The sequence below is a fragment of the Protopterus annectens genome, chromosome 11.part0, assembly GCF_019279795.1.
Source record: "Protopterus annectens isolate FY-2018-M chromosome 11.part0, PAN1.0, whole genome shotgun sequence".
NCBI classification, from domain to species: Eukaryota; Metazoa; Chordata; order Ceratodontiformes; family Protopteridae; genus Protopterus; species Protopterus annectens.
Genome location: NC_056745.1, coordinates 691,456,487 through 691,482,806, shown reverse-complemented (window position 1 = coordinate 691,482,806; position 26,320 = coordinate 691,456,487).

Genomic DNA, 26,320 nt, shown 5'->3' with positions numbered 1-26,320 from the left:
AATATTTTGATCTTTTTAGGGTTGAGGATGAGCAGGTTACTGGTTTGCCACTGTAGCTAAAAAGGTATGTTGAGTGAGGGCATGGAGTTCAGAGATGTTGTCTGAGATGGAGATGAGAGTGGAATCGTCAGCATATTGGATGAGGGAGGATTGTTTACAAGATGTGTGGAGGTCATTGGTGAAAATATTGAACAGGAGGGGGCCAAGGATGGAGCCTTGGGGAACTCCAGTTAGGATAGGTAAGAATGGCGAAGAGGAAGAGAGCCATTTAACAGACTGCTGTCTGCTGGATAGGTAGCTGGAGAATCAGGCTAGGGAGGAGGAAGATAGATTGAGGCTTGCAAGTTTAGATAGTAATAGGGGATGGGAGACAGTGTCAAATGCTTTGGAAATATCTAGGAAGAGACAAGAGATAAGTTTGTTGTTATCCAGGCCCTCAGCAATGGTATGGGTAAAGGATAGGAGGGCAGTAGTGGTACTATGGTTGGGATGAAAACCATGCTGGGTGGGTGTGAGAAGATTGTAGTGGAGTAGGTATTTTAGAAGTTGTGAGTGGATGCATTTTTCGAGAATTTTAGGGAGGGGGATAGGATAACTATGGGACAATAGTTAGATGGGTCTGTGGAGTTGCCACCTTTGTGTAGAGGTATAGTGAAAAAGGATTTCCAAAGTGTAGGTACAGTGGATTCTGGAATGGACCTATTGATTAGTATAGACACTGAGTAAGCTATTGAATCAGCTGCCATTTTAAGAAAGGTAGGACGTAAATTATCAGTGGAAGGAGAGCAGGGCTTGAGTTTGAGAAGAAGGGATTGGATGTAGGAAGTAGGAACAGGGTGCAAGGAGAAAGTATTAGTCTTTGATAGGTTGGGAGGTGTAGTCAGAGGAGTAGTGTTTCCAATGGATGGTAAGAGTGCTTGAATAGTGTCAATAAAGTGTTTATTAAGTAGGGTAGCTGTTTCCAGAGGGGCTGTATTTGGGTAGGGGGGTTTGAGGGGCAGCCTGGAGAAAGAATTTTATTGATGGTCAACCAGAACTTATGAGGGTTGGATTTGTTATTGAGGTGGGCAGTGGAAAAGAAGGACTTTTTATCAACATTAATTTGTTTCTTAGTAAGATTTCTGAGACGTCTATAGTTATGAAATGAGGGTAATTCCTTAGTTTTGATCCAGGATTTCCAAGCTTTATCTCTTTGAAGCATAAGGGATTTAGTTTCTTTTAAAAGCCAAGGAGCATAATTGGACTTTATTCTAATCTTCCTAGATGGAGCTAAGGAGTTCAGAGTATCCAGAAAGATGCTATTAAAACTATTTACTACGTCATTTAGAGAGATGTGTTTAAGGAAAGACCATTCAGTGGAAGATAGAATAGCATTGAATTGGGCTGTATTGAAGTTTGAAAGTTTGCGACAGTCTCTATAAAGGATAGGTTTGGCAGGTTGGGAGGTATATCTAAGGATAGAGATGGATAGGTGGTCACTAAGTTGGTCTGGTAGAGTAGTAGGATTATGATAAAGGTTAGGGGAGTTGGTTAGTATCCAGTCAATTACAGATCCAGAAGTTAAGTTTTGTAGAGTCGAGTTGCGGAAGTTATTAGTTGATGGTAACCATGCAGATTTATACTAATTTGAGGGGACTCATTTTTGAGATTGGACCAGTCTAGGTTGACATCTCCTAAGATGAGGGTTTCATAGGGTATATTATGGGAGAACCAGGATAGCATTTTCTCTAAGGTGGGCAGGTTGTTCCCAGGAGGGATATAGATGGAGGCAATAGCTAGTTTTTTGTGTGGGTTTAAGTGGCAGTTGACGATAATGAGTTCAGCTGGGTGAAAGTCAGGGATGGGTGTGGGCAGGGGGGAGAAGTTTAGGATATTAGAGTGAACGATGGCTAAACCACCACCTTTTTTTGCAAATCTATCTGAATGGTAGATATTATAGCCTGGTGGTAGAATTTCATTGTTATTGATATGTGGCTTAAGCCAAGTTTCTGATAAACAAAGAATGTGAGGGATTGTATCGGCTGTCCAAGCATGGAATTCAGTAATATTATTGGTTTTTAGGTTTTTGGTTTTTAGGTTTTTACATGTCACTATGTTATATAGGTTTACTTCCACTGGGTTGCTGGTGTTTGAGAACAGCTCATACACATATGTTTATGTGTTTTTGCAGGTGTTTCAGTGTTACGGTCCTATACTGTGCATATTGTCATGCCTATGTCAGGGACTTTTCTGAGACAGATGATGATGGTAGCCACAGGAAACTGAAAGCAGCATGGTGTCATCAATATAATTTGGAAAACAAGCAAGCAAAACCCAGCATGTTTAAACCAAATAAGTAGCCATTTTATTGAGCGCTTTTGTTTACACTTCCATGTAAACTGCATCAGAATTAAATCAGCAGTAATGGACCGAGCCTTTATAAAATGTACCAACCACATAATTTATTTATATCCAATAAATCAAAACTATAGACTTAAAATAAAAATATGAACCAAATTAACTTTTCAAATTGCATAAGTATAAATATATACTGACTTACATAAAAAGGCATAGTTCACTGAAATACATATCTAAATGTTTATATATATTTATTTTCCACAAGATAATATAACAATTATATTAAACCACATAGTTCATATAAAAAACAGTCTATGAGCTGGATTCATTAACAGATACACTAAGTGCTACTATTGTGCTGGGGGTGTGGCTACCATTCTATTTGGTATTCATTAAATAGCTGTACACATCGGGTCCTATTCACATTGTCGAACTTTTACAAGTTTGAATGTCATATGGTCGAAACCATATGTTCGAACTTGTAAAACTTCAAACATTGCAATGGAGGTCTCTGTAAGGGAAGCTTTCCCTATCCTGCAATGTAGTGCGATCTCAGAGTTGGTATTTTTAAGTAGCGGGGGGGGGGGTGTGGGAGGTGCAGTGGGCTTTGCCCCCTGCTTACAACCTTCATGTAAGTTTTTTGTGTTTTAATTTTTTTTATTATTACGTTGTCGAACTTTTAAAGTTCGAACACATGGTGTCGACCATATGGTGTACGAACGTTTAAAAGTTTGACAACATGATATAAACCTGTAGACATCACATAGAACATCAGAGCAAAGGGAAACATCAGAATATGCTAATGACAGTTCAAGAGTCAAATTACATACTAATTAATCAATCTAACAAAGCAGACCTATTCAGGAAGCTATAAAGCAATTGTGTACACTCAGTGGTCCCTTTTGCCCTGAACTCGAAAACCCTTTGGAAACAGGCATGGTTAGGCTTAGAAAAAAATTTAGGGGCTGCTAATGCTATCATTATACTGTATGTGCAACAGGCTTTAAATCAAGGTGCTGCTGTTGCTGCTACTGCTGCCAGACCTCAGGCAAGAATAATACGGGTATTTAGACCCTGTTTGACTTATCATGAAGGGCAAGACACAGAAATTGCAGAGCAATACAGTGTGGACAGGGAAACAATACAGGGACAATGCAACCTTTGCTGCCCCCACCTCAGGCCCCAGGGAAATCATGGCTAACACATCCCAGTGGAAACAGAGGTATATGTGGCATTATGTGTACTAGATCTTGGTACTTTTCAAAGACACACAGGGTATATATTATTGATGTTACAGGCATTAGCCTCTAGAATATTACATCATTTTTTAAATGCAATGCTACTACAAGCAAGGTAGTATTTCTGTTTTCCACATAATCTATAGGAGAGAGAAAGAGACTTGCAGGAATTTTACACAGTAGCACAATTCCCTGAAGTGTTGTGGGCCATAGATTGCACTCAGTGAGCAAGGAAGGTGTGATGACCCACAACTGGACCAGTAATCAGGGAGCCAAAATCCTGGACTTACACTGGGTGGATGATAGGTATACACACTGTATTTCTAGATGCAGCTCTCTGCATCAAGTGCAATTTCCCTTATGAGCACACAGAGATCACAGTCAGTCCAAGGCTGGTTTCTCCCTCTTTCTCCAGATCTGCAATAGGACTCCCACCTGGCACAGCTACAGCATCGAGATGTCAGCTGAGTGGCCAGGCCAAGCTCTCCAGCACCCTCTCTGTCCAACTAGTGCTTGGTGTCCCTGCCCAAGTAGCTGACACACACATTCTTTGAGGTTTGATTTGTATACACACACACACACACACACACACACACACACACACACACACACACACACACACACACACACACACACACACATACAAACCAGGGAAAGGCTGACACAGGTTTACTAGCTATTCCTCCTTTTGCCCAGACTATAAGATAGTTATCACTGCCACCAGAACCCCTTATCAGCTACTTTAAGGCCCTTAACAAAGGGTGTCCAATCTTACTGTGTAATGTTACTATTAATACAAATGGTAGTTTGCCCAGGAGCAAGGCTATTAGGAGTGGCCCACACACTGTCACCAAATAAATATGCAAGTACTCAGAACTTAAATATCTCTAGACAGATCAGTCACAATGAAAGGTTTAAGTATATTTAATAATAAATATTAAAAGAATAAGAAAATACTCAGTATATATTTACAGTGAAATCATAGTTCAAACTCACAGGAAATATTTAAAACAACATTGCAGGGCAATCTCAAATAAATAAAGAAAAAAATATCTAAACTAAGTGTTGCTATATTCCTGACTATATCTAAGAGAATTATATTGTTCCCTAGACTTACTTACTGTAGAGCAAGACAGATGTGGTGAATGGATCTTGTAGTTGTTGTCAGGTCAAAGACAGAATACAAAATGATATGTCTTTCTAAGAGACCTCTCAAATTATTATCTCAAATATTACTGCTGAGATAGCTTGCAGAATGACATCATTTCTTGTTATCTGACACTACCCCAGATGAATCCCCCACTGCTGGGAACTGGCAGTATTTAGCATCTTGTAAAAAGACAAATAGCCTGCACTCAACTGGAGCAAACATTTTTTTAATGTACAAAAACAGACCTGTTTCGGCCCACTGGCTTTTTTCAATGTAAAACACCATCAGTACATACCCCACCTTATATATCCAAACATAATGGAATAATTAAACCCCCCCGGGATTCATGAAGCTTGCGCCAGGCGCAGGCATAGCGTAGGTGGTATAATGCCAAATATGGCCACCGAGCGATTCAGGTATGATCCAGTTCCACGTGCACTACCAGCGTATGCCAGATCTGCGCAGTCCTCGGCTCAGGTATGCTAATCACCCCATGCGCAGTACTGCACCATGCAAATGAAGGTACATAGTGATTCATTAAGTGGTGCAGGCATAGCGTAAGCCCACAGAAATGTAAACCAAAAAAAAAACGGTTTACATTTTTCCAAATAGAACATCAGCGCTATGAAAGCAGACCAGACTCATGTATTACAAAGTTAACATATGCCAATGGCTAAATATACAGCCAATGGCATAAGAAAAGATGCACAACACCTAAAAAACAACATTTAATGTCATGTCCACAGTAATGCAAAGTACAACCGCAGGGCTTGTGTGCACAACTGGGAACACAAGGAAAATATATACAAATGTCATAAAATAGCAATGTAATACAAATCATGATTTCACCATAATACTCAATGGTATGCATGGTACACCACAACCAAGCTGCAAGGGTTGCTAAGGGTCTGTGACAGTGTTCAGTGCGGTAACTATGAATTAGTAGTCAATGCTATGCAAATGAGGCAAGTGATAGTGAATCGCAAACGTCCCACAGGACTAAGGATGTACCATACAGTGCAGCGCTGCAACACCGAGAAGTGGTTTGGAGGTATATATGACATCAGCAGTGGGGTGTGCCACCGTAGCTGTAGGCACATTGGAGCAATGCAAATCCAGCCTGCCCATTGCTAAGCAAAGCCACAGGATAGGGGTGGGGATGTAGGTATAGCATAGTTTAGCTGAGAGCACATATGGTGCCCGAAAGTGCTTGTGTATGTGGATGATAACATGCCCGAAACCTGGTAAGCAGACGCACGCGCCGCACACCATAGCTCAAACAGGAAGGTTAGGGGAAGAAAATAAGGAAATACTGCAGTAGGGTAATTGGAGTACAACTGAGCAATTAACACCTATTAACTCATAGTGGACAATCGACGGCAGCTAACAAGTTTGCTCGCAGCAACCTGCAGAACAGGATAGGGGAGGTGTCAGATTGCAAAGAAAAGAGAACTGTCATAGCAGAGCAAAGCAAACCTGCAGTAGATCAGCCATAGAACACATTTCACAAGATAAACCAGGTTTTGGAAAGTACAAAAGAAAGCAGGCTGCTGGATGCATGCCAGAAAATGGGAGGGGAAATGTTAAGAAATGTTAAGGGAAGGGCAAGAGGTAATCCACGGCAGCTAAATGTAATTCAACACCAAAGGCACCACAATAGCAGTACCTGTGGTAAAATACATAAGATACCCTGTAGCTCCGATTGTACATGCACACCATATGACATCATCAGTGTTCACAGCACAATAGTATAAAGTGTCAAGGCACCTCACACACACCTGTGTATTCCCAAACACTGCACCATTGGTGTAAATAGATGGGGAACTTTTACAATGTACATGTTGGGAGCTGCCATAGCTGTGATTCATCACCATGTGTTAGAGACTGAAGGTGTTGTGGAGGATGATGTTGACAACCACCGCAGGCCCCAGAGGAGGAGAAGAGTGTTCAGACCAAGGGTAACCTACCAGGGGCTACATGATCTGGAGATAGCAGAGCATTACAGGGTGGACAGGGACATCTTACAGCAAATAGTTGAGCTGTGCCAGCCACGCCTGAGATCCAGAAACAACAGAGGAGAACCCATCCCAGTGGACATGAAGGTATGTGTAAGCTTGCGAATACTAGCCACAGGTACCTTTCAAAGGCCAACTGGAGATATAATGGGGAGCTCACAGGCATCAGCATCCGGGGTACTACACCAGTTCCTGGATGCCATGTTACCACATGCCAATGAGCATATATACTTCCCCCGAACTCAGGAGGAGTTGGATAGCAATATGCGTCTCTTCCACCATGTGGCACACTACCCGGAGGTACTTGGTATGATAGACTGCACGCACATACATATTAAGTCACCACCCGGTGAGCATGGTAGCTGCTACATAAACCACAAGGGATACCACTCCATCAACTGCCAGGTCGTGTGCAATGTCCAGGGCATTATCATGGATGTGTGTGCTGGTAGCCCTGGAAGCTACCATGACTCCCACATCTAGCATGCCTCACAGCTGTATCAGGTATTTGTCAGGGGGGACATCCCACATGGCCACCTTGTGGGGGATGCTGGCTATGCACTGGAGCTGTGGATGATGACTCCCATCAGAAATGCACACACACCCATGCAAGAATGCCATAATGAGGCCACGCACAAACCAGAATCATCACAGAGCGTGTGTATGGGATGCTGAAATCACGGTTCCATTGCTTGGTCATATCTGGTGGAGCCTTGCAGTACTCTCCAGGCACGTGTGCCCACATCTTCATAGTATGTGCCATGCTACATAATATGATCCTGCGGAAACAGCTGCAGCAGGGACATAATGGTGAAAGCCCTCACAGCCCACTGCAATTGCCAAGGCCATCACAGGCACAGAGGGATTCAGACCACGAACACCCTGTGCCAGCCCCAGTAGGCAGATGGAGGTGTGCCCAATATGCCCACACCTTGGCAAAGAGGGAATGTATAGCACATACACTGACAGTGTAGGCCCCTACGGACTGACACACCTCTCCACCTGCACAAACAGTAAACTGGATGGCAAACACACATGACCACCGGTAAATTGTAATATATAGGTGGCCTACTGTGTAAATCCTACATAGGCAGCCCTCAACCAGTGCACACGCAACAGCTATTGGAGCAAGGAATGTCAACACCTGAACAGTACACGCATCTAACAGCATATGTTGATACTGTATGTTTAGGTTCCTAGGTACATCGGTAGGTACATGCCCGATTGTCAGAGGCCATTCATCAACCGAGGCAAACAGTGTCTGCTGTCACCACCGCATCGATTGACCAACTGTCCCTCAGTGGAGCAGAGCCAATTGCGGGATCCATGTGTGTAATCACTGTTCCCCACACACTCTGCATGGATTCCCTGGTGTGTTAATGAGGGGATCCATATAATGTAATCAGGGATGTAGTGGCAAAGCATGGGGAGCACCCATGACAGGTATCTGTCACCCCAGCATGCTCCACCTATGGTTGTGTGAAGGTGTAGCACATTATAGTGTCTGTCTCACTGTGACATACATTCCCAATGCTGGCGCACATCCATTAAACATCACTTGGACATACCATTAATAGGTCTCATCCATATGTAAACTAACTGAGTTACACATTTGATTGCAGTATGGAGTAAAAGCCGTAGTACAGTCCACATACAAAACACTATAACACGTGTACAAATCCCAGATGCCCAAATGGTAAATGCACTGACTGTCGTGCATGTTCCCGGTTCCACATCCTGCAAGGGACATTATGTAATCCCAAAGGCATGAATAATGGATGTTGGATGCAGGTAATCAGATCAGGTTTAGCACATATTAGCAGGATTATGCTTTGGCAAGTGCTGGTAAGTGTCGTTTAAACATGACTATACGGATATGTAAGAAACAGGGCTAAGCTTTGCTGAATATCGCGCAGATCACGGTCAACGATGTCCAGAACAGGTGAAACTAGCATTATTCACCCCTGTACTAATAGTGCCTGCTCTGAAGGGTAAAATGACCACTGCCAGGAGTAGAACACTCAATCATGTACACAATCACCTAACACTAAGCTACCCGAGATGTACCAATGGCAGGTGTGTATTATGACAGGTTAAAACACAAACGTGCGGAGTCCAGGAAACAGTATACACCACCATGTGCACAACGAAAGGTGTGTTCTCCCTCTCACACTCTCTCTCTCTCTCTATATATATATATATATATATATATATATATATATATAATAGAGATAGAAAGGGTGATAGAGAGATATATGTTGATATATACGGATTCACCTATATCTGCAAATATATAGATAGGTCAATGACATGTACACAACCATGGAGGTACAAATAAATAGAATACTGCCAACTATCGAATGTGTCACATACCGACATGCGTAATCACGAGGCTTAAAGACTGAAAGACCACAGTACCGGAACACTAGAACCGCGTGTAATATTATCACGATGTTAAGGGACATTTAGTTATCGCTGCCGGTGCTGCGGTCCAGGTAGGTACTGTGTTCAACTGTGTTTGTGATTGCTGTAGTCTGTGTATGTGTGTGTTGAGGGTGCCGTGTGCGTTTCCGTGGGACTGTAATGTGTGTGTGTGTGTTTGCATCGTGTGTCTGTTAGTGCTAACTCAGAGGTAGATCATTACGGTAGGTGTGGTCATAGCTGGCCGTAGGCATACGGTTACCACCTGTCCCACTTTAAGAGGGACAGCCCCTCCATGGGCAGTTGTGTCCTTACAAAAAATATTAAAGAGGGCAAATGTCCGAGATTGTAGGACATAATTATGTCCCATATATTATGTAATAGTTGCATTAAATAGTAATTCCTGTATCTAAAATACGTAAATGTTACATGAAACATGATAAGTAGCTAAAGTGCTACAAGAATAAGTATGTATTTAAGATAAAAGTATGCTCTATCCTGTGTACTGACTGTGGGTATGTGTCGGCCTGTAAACACCGATGTGTGTCCTGCAAATATCCCACTATGGCCATTTGAAAAGGTGGCAACCCATGCCAAAGAGGTTCAGTCACCAACACAACTACAATGAGTGCAAATATCTGTGACAGAAATACACGAGACAGCTGTCATTTGGTAACATTCCCTTACATATCGATGTATTTCCGGAGGTATTGACGTATCAACCTCACCTGCATACTGTATAGGAACCAGTTAACAATGGCTCAATGTATAAGCCCGTAACAACCATAGTTTCATTCTACTAAATGATAGGTCTTCAATTAGGGAAGGAGCCCACACACATATATGGAATATGTAGAAATGCAGTCCCCACAAACCTGTATATGCCATGTACACCCACCTACATCTCCCCCACACCCGAAACAATTGCAATACATACTGTAATAACATCACAAACATCCACTCACTCAATTACATCTGCAGAAGCGTTAACATACCTTGTGAGAGACACATTTGTAATGGTGCCATGTGAAATCGTAGCTGTTGTATAATGGAACAGACGGCGATGTTTCAGGTTTTGTTTGCCATAGTCCCTTATCAGACGGTTGAGATGACAGGTACACTCACATGTAGAACCACATACTCTAGCCATCACACACAATCCACGGGGGACATGAATTCAAAATATCCGTGTCTCTCCAAATAGCAGTTGCAATCCCTCACAACAAAACACATACAGGCCGTCTCCCCGAAGGTAGGGCAAAAGGGCAACGCCCAAGTGGAGAATTCAAATATACCCCACTGTTGCCGCATAATTGGCGAATGGAGTAGCTGCACAGCTGATGTGCATGTAATACTTTACTTAGGAACACCAATTGGCAGCAGGATACCACATGTTACAGGTATCGACGTATATAAGGATGCCTTGCCATACATTCAAACAGTATGCACATACCATAGAACCGTTTAAACAGTAAAGGTGTAAGAGAGATATTTATGAAGACTCAGAACGCTAACAAGGTATGTAGAACACTCAGTATGTTAGTGTATGTAGAGCCTGTTTTGTATTAATTAAAGTGTATGCAATGCATAAAGTGGGAAAAGGTATTATGTAGTGATGTCTTGTTGAGCATAGTAACGCTTGTAGAAATTGTGTGTCCTGCTGTGGGCCACAAGGTAAACATCTCATACACCACAAGGGATGCTACATGAGGGCTTTAAACACAACAATTCCACACCACCCGCTGTCAGTGGTAGGGTTTGTCCAACAAGTATGTGACATAGCAGGGGATAGTATATGTTGATATACTGTCACAGTAGGCATGTGTATGGGCATATAACGAGAATAACATGCCTAAGGTGGTCCTGCTGTGCAAGTATGCTTTGCATTATGGGATAATGTTTAAAATATGTGTAATGTACAGTATTGTAGGCAGATATGTCAGATATTTTACACAGCATAACTGTTATATCATGCAAACAAAAGGTATGTCTATTGGCATGTACAATACACAATAACAGGATACATATGGCTTGTAGTCATGGGACACTGTAACAGCATGATAGCTAATTGAAATGGAAGTGCTACTCAATTATCCATGCACAAAGGACATGTAATAGCTTCACAGGTTCATAGTGAGGTACTATGCTGTCTGGCCAAGTCCATGTGTAAGCCCAACTACAGTGTTTTCACCGGCGGCACCTCCCTAGGGTAGTGTCCTGTCTGTGAACAGCAGAGCCATGTGTTACCTGCACCTGTGTACAGTACAGCCACTGCAGTGATCCCTGGTGTACATGTGTGTCTCCCATCCACCCATCGAGGTATCTCATGAAGAGTGCTAGTGAGTGCCCCTGCTTGATGTACATAGGAATCATGTTCCAAAGCATGGTGAGTGTCTGGTACAGGAATGTATCCCTCAAGCACGTCGCAGTCATCATTGCTTTTGTGCACATATCCATGAGCATGTTGCTCTCAGTGGCTTTTGCTTATGTTGCTTATGTGGAGTATATCCATAAATATTGTTGTGGATATGGGCCCTGTATGTTCAGCAGAGGTCACCCCTGAGTATGCAGTATGCAAATGTGTACAGTCGTGGTGTCCATAGTTGTGCCGCATACGTCATCCTTCGGAGGTCAATAATCCTCATGGTGTGTTAATGTTGTGGTATGTAAAGCCATTGCTGTTTTGTCAGGTACACCCCAAAAGGGGTGTTGTACCCTTGAACGTGTGACATATGTCAGGAGTATAGAGGTACAATGGGTACCTTTGTTCCAGCTACAAACCCATTACAGATAAGTGTGGCCACGTAGAAGGATATCCATGCCACATTGGCAATATGGTTATCAAAAAAGTGGGTGGTATATACGTGTGTACTAAGATCCCGTATAATGTCACATGTATGTAGGGGACTACCACCTATGTGATAGTCAGTGGGTGATCAGTGTAATCCAAAGGGGATGTCTATGCACCTTGTGTCATGCAGCTTGAGGCCATATTATCGACACCAGGTATCCGTCACAGTGACAGCCTTATGGAGGGTGTCTGTATCAGCTGATGGATCAATCATGGCTCCTTGTTTGCAGTCGTCTGGAAACCTATTCAAGGAAAGTCCCTCTGTGCTAGCCTGTACCTTACGGAAGCATATACCGAACATGAGAGGCCCTATGACCGAGGACTGTGGTATGCCAAGTGTAGCTGAATTACAGTAGGTACTATGGTATGCTACCCTCATTGTGTGGGTCCTGTCCGTGAGCCACTTTGCATAACATCTTGAGACATAGGGGTCGATGTGCAGGTGGATGTGTATGTTGTCAATACCAGAATGGAGAATGGTGCTGAAAGCCAATGAGAGGACAATGTAGGCTGTGTGGACCACCTTACCATCATCAACTACCCTGGTAACTGTATCAAAGGAGTCCACCAGGTGTAGGAGCCATGGTCTGGCCCTAACAAATCCAACCTAGGTGGCATCAAAGGTCTGGAACCCACAAATGTCTCTGTGAATGGCTTCCATGATGATGTGCCCCATAGCCTTGCAGAACAGTCCAGTCAGGTGTATAAGGCAATAGTCCCTCTGGTTCATTGTGGCGCCACCTGTGTGGAGTGTGATAACTGTTGCTGTGCACCATTCAGGGGATGCAGTGTCTGATACAAGGCTATTAGTGAATCTGGTGGCCAAGTGGGGAACCATGTCATTCTGAGGTTTGTGTAAATCGCAGCCTAGGATGTTGAAGGGTCACATGGAGTCTGTGTTCCAGGCCTTAGAGAGTGCAGGTTGGAACTGTGTAATTGTTACTGCAGGGACTCTGCATTGTTCCTGTATGGATTTTGGCCCTGTAGGGAGTGAGAGGGTGTAAAGTTAGCATTGAACCTATCTGCCAGGATGTTACCAATATCAGTCGGTTCTGTAATGTTCCTGCCTAACCGTCGTTGCTTGCCTGTTCCTGTTCTGGTGGAGAATGTTATTGGAAACTGTCCAAGACAGGCAGTATAGGAGCAGCAAGAGCCTTACATGTCATCTGTAATCCCAAGGCCGACAGGTGCAGGTTATCTGTGCCAAAGCATCGTGTTTTGTTGACCATGTCATTCAAAGCAGACAGATACTGGATGCCTGTGGAATGACAGCAGAAGCATAGGCAACTGTTGAAGTGAAACATTCAGTCGTTGTACAGTAGTATCAGTCTGGATGAATGCAGAATGCTTCACAGGGCTTGGGCGATACCTTCTGGGCTACAAGACCAGATAGCTATTGCATGTCCCTGTACATGTAGTCCAGGAAGTTACATCTCAGGGCAGTCACACTAACATGGAGAATGACAGACAAATTGTACCTGGTGAGGTGTGGCATGGGTGCATAGGTTATGTTGCGGATCCTGTTACCCAACAGCCAGATGTAAGCGACTATCACCTTGTGTAGCCTGCTGAGTGGGACATCAGTGTGACCGCCTACAGAGTAACATATGACTGGTGTGTTGGGTATGTTATAACACCCTATTGGCTGTAGTTGATGTGAACACATGAGTCTGTGGGCTATAAGTAATTGGTGTTGTGTTTGGTGATGGGGGCTGCCTCTGTTGCCTATACAGAGAGTATGGAGAGGTTCTGCAAATGCTGTAGTCATACTATGTGTGGCCTGTAGTGGAGGAGATCTAGTGAGACTATGTGATGAGTGGGGTGTGTTGCAAATGTTTAATGTCCCCACATGAATGTCAGGTTCAGTCTGGGTTGGTGAGAGCATTACCCCCAGCATGGCTACATATGTGCATCTCCCACAGGCTGTAGTGTCATATGTCGGGAGGTGAGCATTGACTGTGTACATGAGACAATTGCTCTATTGCCTCATGGTTGCCATATTCATCATATAGGCAGGCAATAACACTGGTAAGTGACACTTGGACATGCCTGTATATTCAACCATGTCTCACAAGTTATGTGAGATATGTGTGTACAACAGCTGTTGTACTGTAAGCAAGCTGGAAATGTAAGGACAGACATTATACTTGTAAGAAATGAGTTGAAATGGGTGCTATAGTAATTAGTAGCTCATGAAGTGCTTACATGTTCTGAACAAGTGCTGAGCATGAATATGCAATACAGATAGGGTGTTGGATAATATAAACCCACTGCAACCCACAAGTGGAGACGCCAGTCATAATTGGAGGCACTGCACTATTACCCTGCTGAGTATGGTCTGCAAGTCTATGAACCTTTATCAAAGTAGATGTTAGCAGTACAGATGTAGATGACAGTACGGATGATTTCACACTGCATAGCATTCCTGTGACAGGTCATAGGACATCATCACCCATACTGTGTTCCAGCTACACTGAGTATACTAGATGTACCTTCGTATGTCACAGGAGTATTCTACCAGTGGCCTGTTGACAGAAGCAACACTACAAAAGGTGTCTGAGTGACATGTGCATATCACACCAGTGGCAGCTACAGTAAAATAGGGTTAATATTTTGTTCTCTCCCCTCATTGTAGCCCATACCACACAGACAAATGGGAGGCATCTGCATATGTAAGGATGTGAATGGCCATGACCTAGGAGCAATAGCTGTCTCAGTGTTGTGGACAGCATACAGAATGGGCTTTGTGGGTGAGGTGCGTGACATATGTGCACAATCTGACAGCTGCTAATAGCATTGTCACCGCTAGGTTAATAACCCTGTACCCATTAACTACCACCTAGGCAGCGGTCAACATTATGGACACTGTGTGTAAGGGATGGTGCTGTGCAGTTCACCTCCCTGAGCTGGTGACATCTCCAGGCCTATTAGGTAGTCATACGAGGCACCCATGTCATGACAGGGTGCCATCCATGAGCATGGAGATCATTAGACAGGCATACTCAGCACTTGGGTGACCAATATCGGATCACATATCACCTTTAAGGGGTATTGGCCATGCGTGGATGGGCAATACCAGCCTTCACAATCCTCACCTCCACTATGCAGCATGCTGGCTACCTTGCATAAAGACATGTGCTACACTGTGATGTTGGACATGCTACACGTACATATCCTGATCTGAAAGACATACGTCATGGACAGCCACCGTCCTACTACAAGGATCGCCACATGCTGGACAGATCCCTGTGCCATACATGTTACATACTCCTGCCATACCATGCAACCCTGTCCATCAAAGCTGCACATGTCATCTCTGTCATACATGGTGCGATGACCGCATGGTAGATGTATCATTAACTGTCTGGATCAGTAATGTGACACTGATGCACCTGGCGGTGGCAAAATGGCTGTCGGATACAGCTAGAAAACCTTGCCCGTACATGCTATAGTTGATAACCATCCCTGCGAATAAAGTCCGGCTAGCCATTGTCCCATGTGTATCACATGTGCAACACAGGCGATACGTGGCAGGATGTTGAACTGCTGTACAGTGCTGTGTACATGTATATGGCAAAACACATGCATGTAAAGGTTCCCATGCGCATGTCTACATTGTCACTGCTCATGTCCGTTAAGGCAGTGTATGTGTTGATATGTGACATATACACAGCATCAAGGTCAACAGCATTACTGTGGACGCATCCAGGCATGTGCTGATAGGTAAGAACACCAGTACAGGCAAACAGACATGCCCACATCAAGACAGTATTCGCATGGAGTATGAGCAATGTAATGAGGTGACACACATATCTGGTGATGATATCCAATGCACAACGGGTATTACATGTGTGTGACACAAACACATCAGTCATGTCAGTGTCATGACGATTTGCAAAGATAACTGTTTATATGTACTAGATTTAATACAAATGTATGTGCAGCTGTATCTCTGTATATCTCTGTGATACTGTGACCTGTCTCCATCATTATGTCTTCCAGATAATGCCCTGTTCATGCCTGCCAGCGTATAGCCACCTGGAGGATGATGCCCTCATACCGTACCTCCATGATAACTATGAGGTGTTGTTCAGCCATGTGCCACAGCATGCCCAACAGCATGGCGACCTGTGACATGAACTTTGCAGGAGGGTTAATGATGTGAGTGGCCATAACCACACCTACCAGCAGGTGTGCAGACATTGCACGGACCTGATACAACATGCAAAACAGCATGCCAATGCAATCGCCAGGGAACAAGGTGGAACAGGTGGTGGGCCACCAACCCAGCCCCACCCACACCTACCGAGGAGCTACTGGCCAGCCTGGGGACACCCTCAGAACAGCATCCACAAACACTAGCTGCCATCGTGGAGGTGGGTGTCTCCCAACCACCAAGCCTGGAGTTGCCTGGTAAGTCACTACTGCACATATGACTATTATATCCCATTTAGTTGCATGTGTCACTGTACAATACGTAATGTAACATCAAATGAAAGGTATGTTTACACACATGCCGCATACTATAGTATGCTACCCTGTGTATGCACACATGTGCATACTATATGCTATTGTACAGGTGAATGTGTTAACATGCACAGTGCACCCTGTAGCTGTCAAACAGTCATGGATAATGTTCAAACTGCTTTGTCACCCCTATACAGGTACCTTTGGTGTGCCGCACAGATATCAGTCCGTTGCAGGTGAGGCAGTTATCAGTATCAGGCATGTTAATGCATAGATCTATTCACCATGTGGCCAGTTAGCACATATACACATAATGTATGGTCCAGTCACGATATACAGGTCGCATCTGTCATCAATCACACTGGCTACCCATGTGCAATATATACAAACTAAATGAAACACTGACATGAAACCACAGTATCTGTCATTGCTAGATGTGTGGACAGCTGTGCATACAATGGTGGAGGTGTTGTTCAGTGTAGGCATATGTACTATACATTGGAACAACACATGTGTGGTACGCAAACAGTACCACACAGTGAGCTGGGATATGGGCAGCCCACAGGATTCACAATTGTGTAATATGCCCCTGCAATGGGTGCACACATTGTGAAGTGCCATCTGACATGTCCCAGCATGTAGTGTTCCGGCTGCAATATTGCCTCACTATCCCATAATACATACCCCATATACCAAACATACAAGCCTTTGTCTGCATAACCTTGTGGACAGTGATGTATCTAACATCTATGGGTGTATGTTATATGGGACAACACAGACATGTGAGATAGATGGCCATCACAAACATTTGGCCAACACATGTTCACACATGGCCATGGAGGATGGCCAGAGACATGTAGCAACACACAGTAGATGTGATGTGTATACACCCTGTTGCACATTGTCCACACATAGTACAACTATAGCCTTTGTTGAATGGTTATATAGTTGATGTGGTACACTGGGCATCCTAAAAGCCTGTGCACAGCTTGTGGAGGTGTCACTTAATTCGACCATATAAGATGTGTTGAACATCATGACTGTGTCATAGCATGACAGTAGTCACCTGTATAGCTTCCACAGACATAGACACCACATCAGGCCACAGATACCGTACATTTCCCTTGATGCTGTTGGACATCACTGTCAGCCGTGCACCTAGTGTGTGTGGTACATAAATGTCATGTGGGACATGGTGTTTTGACAAGTCTGCCATGTGTGGACATGATTGCCAGGCAGCTAAGACATTTTAGTAGTTGTGCAGGGATGTCATCCGTAGGTCTTCCAGTGACCTGTCACATGACACAGCATGATTTAGTGTGTATACACTTCAGCGACGTGGGTCACAATCCACAGTAGTTATGTAATGTGTATGCACGCAGTCATGGCTATGCACTGTGTGTGTATTCCACACTGTATAGCAATATAGATGCCTCATGATGCCATGCAATGGCACAGTGTCTGTACCTCACACTGTATAGCAATGTAGACGCCTCATACTACCCTTCAATGCTCATGCACATCTGCTAAAAGTGCATTATATCTGTAGGGCATGCAGCAGACAACACTGCAATGTGATACCCATTACACCACTGTACATGTGTCAGGACACCATTGTGTCAGACATGTATGCATGTCAATGCCCACATCAGCAGATTACATGTCATACAACTTGTTAATGTCAAGGTCACATCAGCCATGTGTACTGTTAACCTGTGCTGGTCCACATGGTGTATCACAGGGATGCATGCTTACTACCATGATTGTGTGAACTGCATGGCTTCTGATATGACACCTGCTTGCTGTTGTGTGCAACCCAGGGATGTATGCTAACTACCACTATTAATGTCTGAGCTGCATGCCGTCTGCTTTATCACATGCATGTTGCATGCCGTCTGTCAAATCACATGCATGGTCTGTCTGTGTGTCTGTGTGTCTGTGTCTCTGTGTGTCTCTGTGTGTCTGTGTGTCTATGTGTGTCTGTGTGTCTGTGTGTCTCTGCCTGTGTGTGTCTGTCTGTGTGTCTGTGTCTCTGTCTGTCTGTGTGTCTATTGTAATGTAGAGTGTATCTTTGCATTCACAGGTGATGTAGGTGCATTACCCTCCTGCGGTCCATCTGATGTTAGTGTCCCCACAGACTCTAGCAGTGGTGAACATATGCATGAGGTACAGGCAGGGTTGTCAGGGGCTGAATCTGGGCCAGTGGTTGCCATCCCAGCTATGTCCCCCTCTTCCCTGCACACAGTTCTCATGCCAACACATAACCCATCACCAGTGGCCATAGAGGAAGGACAGTCAGCGTGTGTTAGCTTGGAACAGGAATGTGTGTGGCTACTGAAGGTGTGTCTTCACACCATGGTGTCAGTGTAATGACTGCAAATGTGCCACACAGGCATGTGGCCAGTGCTGCTCATAGGAGGACCTCTGGCAGACATGCACCTGCAGGACAGAGCGCAGCAGCTGGTGTCACCAGACACATGTTTCAGACTGTAATGGCGGTGCAGGCACGTGCTGAATGGCAGAACAGAGAAGGGCAGAGGCTTCAGAGGGCTGCTATCCATTCTTTAAATGACAACATCCAGGCAATGGCAAATGTTCAACAGCAGATTGCTGATGTTCTGGACAAGTGATTGGGTGACATGGTTGGAATCCTTGACCGTGGCATGGTAATCCGAGCGCATTAGCTGTCTGTGCTGGAACATCTGGTGGGAGTGAGGTGTAGGCCACGTGGACATAGGCCAGCTACACCACCTGGTGCAGGTCAACGTGAACGAGCTACCTCACATGCCTGCTCCCACAGTGCTGGTAGCAGTAGCAGTGCAGCTGGTGCTGTGCTGTCCACACCAGGACACAGCAGGCCACGTGGACATGGCCCTGGATGTTCCCAGTGGGGACACGGTTCCAGTGGACATGTGTCATCAGACAGTAGCCAATCTGTACCTCTGCCTGGTAGTGCCCGTGCAACCCCTGGCAGGCACAGGTCACGTGGCCTTGGCCGGACACAGTGAGCTGTACATCCTGGTCTGTACAATCTGGAGCTGTCAATAATACCCCTGTGTAGGCCAGACACATGGCAAAACTGTGTGCACACATACATGCACACAGCAGAAACATCTGTAGGGCACTGCAACACCCACATGCATAGCAACCACACATGTCCAATCAGATCACCAGCCCTAACCCACACACAAGATGTCATCCACTGGTGCAGCCTATGCCCCTGGCAAACATTATCATCCTGTGCATATGATGATGCCTGTGCCGCATCCTTGTCATCCACACCATCGGTGCAGGGACATGCTCATATGGTCTGATGCACCGGGTGAACAGAATAGTGAGATAAGTGTATATTACATTTGTTGTGTACTGTTGACATGCACCAGACATACCATGTAGTACAGGTTTAGAATGCATTGTTATATGTTCACAGTATGTGTCTTGGTAACAACAGTAACAGCATGTTGGTAATGATGCCCTGCTTAGCTCCTTAAGGACTAATTGCATGTGCCAATAGGTAGCTGTGTTTGCAGTTTCCCATGTGTAAATGTGGAGTACTCACAGGCATGTATGGCAATACCAGCATGCTATACGTAGCCTCAACCTCACTGTTAGAAAGGCTACCATTCCACAGATGTTCACACATCTACTGATCCAGAAGCATGTGAGCTGTTTAATAGGCTACAGTGGCTAGAGACGTAACATCCATACCGGGTCACATCACAGGTATAGTGACATGGTGTGGGGGGTTTACACAGCCGTCTGGCTGATGTCAATGTTAGAGGCCAGTTGATATCATGAGGCCTCACTGTGTAGCAGTAATACACTGTCACATTACAGGATGAGAACACGCACAGACATACACAGACACACACAGTAACATGCCCACACTCACGGGGTCAATGACACTATAACGCACACTCAATAGTGTTGAGGTGATGACCCCTGCCTATGTGGTAATCACCTTCACAGTACTATGCACCCACATGACACGACACAGAGAATGAACATGTACAGGTAGCCAGTAAGGCTCAGACCGTTGGCATCGACAGGGTAGTAGACTGCATCACCATGAGGGGTTAGGGATCCTGTCTGTTCTGTATGGTAGCATACACCCTCACTCCATGCACCAGACAGCCATACATACATACACACACACACACACACACTGTGGAGTCCACAAATGTCATTCGCATACTGATAGCTGACATGTGTGTGATACACACACACCCCTGCCTATGTTTTGCTTTCTACACTGCAGTATGTACAGATCTGTACAACAGTGTATAGGGATGTGTAACAATTGGGATGTATTCCCCAGCATACGTGGCATATATGGTCACACAAGCAAACACACATGGCAGTACTGTGAATCATACACCTGCTATATGATGATACGTCTGACAGACATGCAGCAGTATTGGCCGCATTATGTGTACCAACGTTACCTTCGGCAATTGTGCTGCTATATGCACATGGGAGGACGTAAGTGTTTCAGGTGTCAAGTGATTTACAGTCAGTAACACCCTGACCGCTGTGTAGGTTGTATGTCTTCACCTTCAAGTAACAGAAACATAGCGTACTGTTTGCACATGTCATGGTAGGACGGCTTGTGACACACCTGTGAGCTGTCTTCAGCAAACACCCATCTGCAAAGGTGGACCACCACTTTATGTACACACATCCATCCATACCTGATGTACATCCAATCGTACTGTCAGTATTTCACCATATACAGGTGTCAATGATGGGGCTGCATTGCAACTTCATGTTGTAGTTAGACACAGATGAACGGCATACATCAGCTACTGCACATGCATGGTAGCTGAATGCACACCACTACATGTACATGTGTGTTGGTCCTACATTCCTGTCATGTAGCCATGTGTGCATGAATTGCAATTGGTGGACATGTGTGATGACATACATGACACATGGACTGTTGTATAATATGATGGTTGGCATGGGTAACTAGTACAGAGGGAATGTTACCTCAGTCAACATTGCTACCTTATGTACTGTAAGCATTCAACAGCCATGGACCTACCTTCCATGTGCATGCGTGTGATTGCTGTAGCCACTTGTCTGCACGGAGGACAGCAAAAGCTATGCTATGTACATATGTGTTGTGTGTGTGTGTGTGTGTGTGTGTGTGTGTGTGTGTGTGTGTATGTGTGTGGGCCATGTACATATCCATGGCAATTACATGTATGTGATATCCAAACATGAGTGTTTTTTGCTGTACAGCAACAGTCATCTGTTACAGCTGTGTAAGACTCAGGGCTCCTGTTATTTGTAGAGCCGACCTGGTTATGAACAGTGGTATCATTGCATTGCATAACACGCGATGGAACCCTGTCAGCATATGTGTAATCTGCACAGTTGTTGTAGATATATGTAGAGTCCACTGGTCATGAGTAATATGGTGTTGTAGTAATGTATGGATGTGTGTTGCTGGTCCAAGGACATGGTGATGTCTGAGGGCTACATAGTAGAATGTGGCATTTACCACTGTGATCTGCATGTGAGACATCTGTGATGGCTCTAGAGTGTGTACTGGTCAGTACATGTGAGTGGCCTTCATGTACGTGGGGACACTAACATCTGGAGCGGTCCGTCATGGTCTTATGGCCCACATGTCTGTATCTGAGGTATACGGTGGTAGTGCTATTGTGCACAACTGTGCCATATTCCAGGTGTTCCTCACTGCAGAGATGTCCATATTCCCCATTGTTGGATCTGGATTGTCAGCTGTGATTACGAACGCTACACATCGTCCGCATACCCCATTGTTGGATCTGGATTGTCAGCTGTGATTACGAACGCTACACATCTAGCACTGACGGCCGGTGTCAGATATATGTAGTGCAGCATTCATGATAACTATGTCCACTATCGACACACTGTGCCCTTCCATGTTTAGAATCCGTGTGCATACAAGACAGCCCTTCGCTACTACTAAGTGTGTGAGCATGCCCAGTACACCGTTGTGTAGATGGACACACAGTACATTCCAAATGGACGTGTGCTACTAAGTGTATGAGCATGCCCAGTGACACCTTGTGGCGGTTATGTGCCTCTGTGTATGGGCATGACCATTGAAATCCTGTATAGCAATAGTGATCATCCAGGCAACAGATGTCCATACCCCACGTCAGGATGGATTCCTACATTGAACACACTGGTTGATTGTCTTGAAGGGTGTACTGTCTGTGGCGCGTCTCGTATCTATGTAGTGTTGTAATAGTGCTCTGTAGATAGGCAGTTGTCCCGCTCACACCACTGCCGTGTGTTTGTCTCTACCTTGGGACAATAATATGCTTTCAGACTGCTCAGTCACCATACATTCCCTAACGGCGTCTTTGCCTTTGCTGATGATGTCATCCACCTAGAAGTATGCCTCTGGGAGTGCTGTGTTTTGGTAGTCTCGGTAGCGCGTTCTGTAACTACGAAATGCTATAGTGTGATACGGTAGTTAGGTGTATGTTCGACTCCCAGCCCTGCCAAGTGTGTGTGTGTGTGTCTGTGTGTTTCCAGCTGCTTGGGGACAGAGTAATGTTTTTAGACTACTCACTCTCCATACATTCCCTATTGGCATCCTTGCCTTTGCTGATGATGTCATCCACCTAGAAGTATGCCTCTGGGAGTGCTGTGTTCCAGTAATCTCGGTAGCTCATTCTGTAACTGCGAAATGCTGTAGTGTGATAAGGTAGTTAGGTGTATGTTCGACTCCCAGCCCTGCCAAGTGTGTGTGTGTGTGTGTGTGTGTGTGTGTGTGTGTGTGTGTGTGTGTGTGTGTCTGTCTGTTTCCAGCTGCCTGGGGACAGAGTAATGCTTTTAGACTGCTCACTCTCCATGCATTCCCTATCGGCATCCTTGCCTTTGCTGATGATGTCATCCACCTAGAAGTATGCCTCTGGGAGTGCTGTGTTCCAGTAATCTTGGTAGCGTGTTCTGTTACTGTGTAATGCTGTAGTGTGGTAAACTAGACAGGTAGGTGCTCGATTCCAAGGCATGACAGGTGTGTGTGTTTGGCAGTTATACCCTATGTGTTGGTATCTGTGGGTGGCTAGCTGTGGGATGTGTTCAGTGTGTTTGGTTGCTGACCTATAGAGTGTCCACAGCCTGCATATTCTGCCAAGACACTGGGTTGTCAACCCATACATTCACCAATAGGTCTGGTGAGTAAAGTCAGCAGCCCTACTCTTACCTTTAATACAGTCTGACCCATGTGACGCAACAAAACACACATGCCTTGATAGTAACAACACTACATGATGCAGGTGGCACATGTAGTTTCCTTTTCATTCCAGTCTAATGCTTTGCTGTCATGTGGTCTGCTGTTGTGATATAAATGCAGTATCTACATATGTGTGTACATGTATATGTGTGTATGTATATATATATATATATATATATATATATATATATATATATATATATATATACATATAATATATATGCTATATGTAGATATAGATAGATAGACATAGATATAAACATATATGTCTGGGGACATCAGCACTATTGAATGTTTGTGCCGGATGATCTGTACGTGATAACCTCAGATGTATGTATATCTGCCATGGCGTAGTGGCAATGCACATCGTCTGTTGTGTGCAGGGTCCTGGGTTGTAGTCATGTAGACACTGGTTATTTTGTTGCTGGAAAGACCATGGGACATCGAATATGGTGATAGTAAGGCACCTGTTAACAGCTGTGTACGGATCTGAGTGACACTAAGCAGTGGTTATTAATTTGGAGGTTCGGTATGGGTCATATAACTATTCATTAGAAGACTATACTACACAGATGAGGTTGACAATAGTGTATCCAATTTATCCCCAGGGTGTGATGCAGATCCCTGGAGTGTATGTGTGTAGTTAGCCGGGTGCAGGGCTCAAATATAGTTGACAGCATGGGAGGGGGGGTCAGGCATACTGTACGTACATTGCAGAACTGTGCCTTGGGAGTGCTCCTGCCTTAGCATGCCTAAGCTAGGGGTGTGTCTAAACCTGCCTGGTGACATTGTGAGGGACAAAAGCAGTAGTGGGGTAGTCAGGGTGTACAGGCTGCACAAACAGGTGATGATCAGCACAATCAGCAGATGACATGGCCAGGCCGCACCTGAACAGTACGGTAATGTGAGCAAGCAGCATACACACAGGCTTCTTACGCACTCTACACCACTGGAGTATACCTGCGGGGACATTTCACAACAAAGTCCAACTAAATGAGAAGGGCTGCAGCAGGCAACATAGACCAACATGTGCCGGAGGCTGAGGGCAGTGAGGATGTGTATGCTGCCGAACAACCCTTACTGGGGTGACATAAGACTTTATAGACCCAGGGTGACTTACCAGGGGCTACATGAGCTGGGGATGGTGGGGCACTATGGGGTGAACAGAGACCTCCTACAGTGGCTTGTTGACCTGTGCCTGCCACACCTGACACATCAAACAGACCGAGGGAAACCCATCACAGTGGATACCACGGTATGTGTTGGTCTAGGTATACTAGCCACAGGTACCTCACACAGCACAACTGGGGATATCATGGGGATCTCGCAGGCATCTGCATTCAGAGTATTGCACCAGTTCACAGACGCCATGTCATCACATGCTAGTGAGCACTTACATGTCCATAACACACGTGATTAGTAGTCCAGCAATATGCATCTCTCCAACCACATGGATGATTACCCTGGGGTACTGGGTGCTATAGCCTGCACACATGTACACATCAAAGCACCACCCGGTGAGCGGGGTAGGGCCTACATTCACTGCAGTGGCATACCCTCCAACAGCTAGGCCATATGCGATGACCAGGGCATTAGATTGAATGTGTGTGCTGTCTGCCCTGGAAGCTATGATGATTCCGATATATGGCTTCTGACACAGCTGTACCATACCTTTGCCAATATGGACATCCCCTACAGTCTTCTAGTGGGGGATGCTGGGTAACCACTGGTGTCGTGGCTGATGACACCCATCAGCAATGCACACACGCCTGAACACTCACACCATAATGAGGCAGATGCACAGACAAGACATATAATTTAGCATGTGTTTGGGATGCTCAGGGCATGGTTCTGGTATCCGGACGCATCCGGTGGAGCCCTGCAGTATTCACTAGCTACATGCACACAATTTGTTATGGTATTTGCTATGCTACACAATCTGATCCTGCAGTAACAGTTGCAGCAGGAACAGCATGGGGCAGGGCCACATGACCCAACACCACTGCCAAGGCCTGTACAGGCACAGTGTGACTTGGTGAAGGAACTACCTTTGCAGAGCCCAGTCACCAAAAGGCCGTGCACAGCATGACCTGCCCTTGGCAAAGAGGCAATACAAGGCATATGCACTGACACAGTAGGTACCCACAGATTTCCCCTCTCTGACCCACACACAGTACAATGGATGCCACACATGACACTACCTGTGCTCGGCCATGTATAGGAAGTGCACTGTGTGCATCCGACATAGGCAGCCCTCCAGCACTGTCCTCAGGTCCAGAACACCCCCAGGGCATGTCTATCGACCTAACAATTGGCAGTTGTATTGGAATGTGTATTTACCCATTGCTATGGTATGTATTTGAGCATACAAGAGACTTTGGTGGCCGAATGTTAGGGCAGCAGACAGTACACGTCCATAGTGGCACCATGACATCTGTAGCACATATGGGGGTCACAATGGTATCCAGTAGTACACAGGGCATCCTAACCCACTGCAGATTATGGGCTGAACATCATGTGTGTCCATACAGCCCACACACATTCCATGCAGCTGGACAGGTGTGGACCAATACAGACAAATGATATACAATGGCCTATGGATAT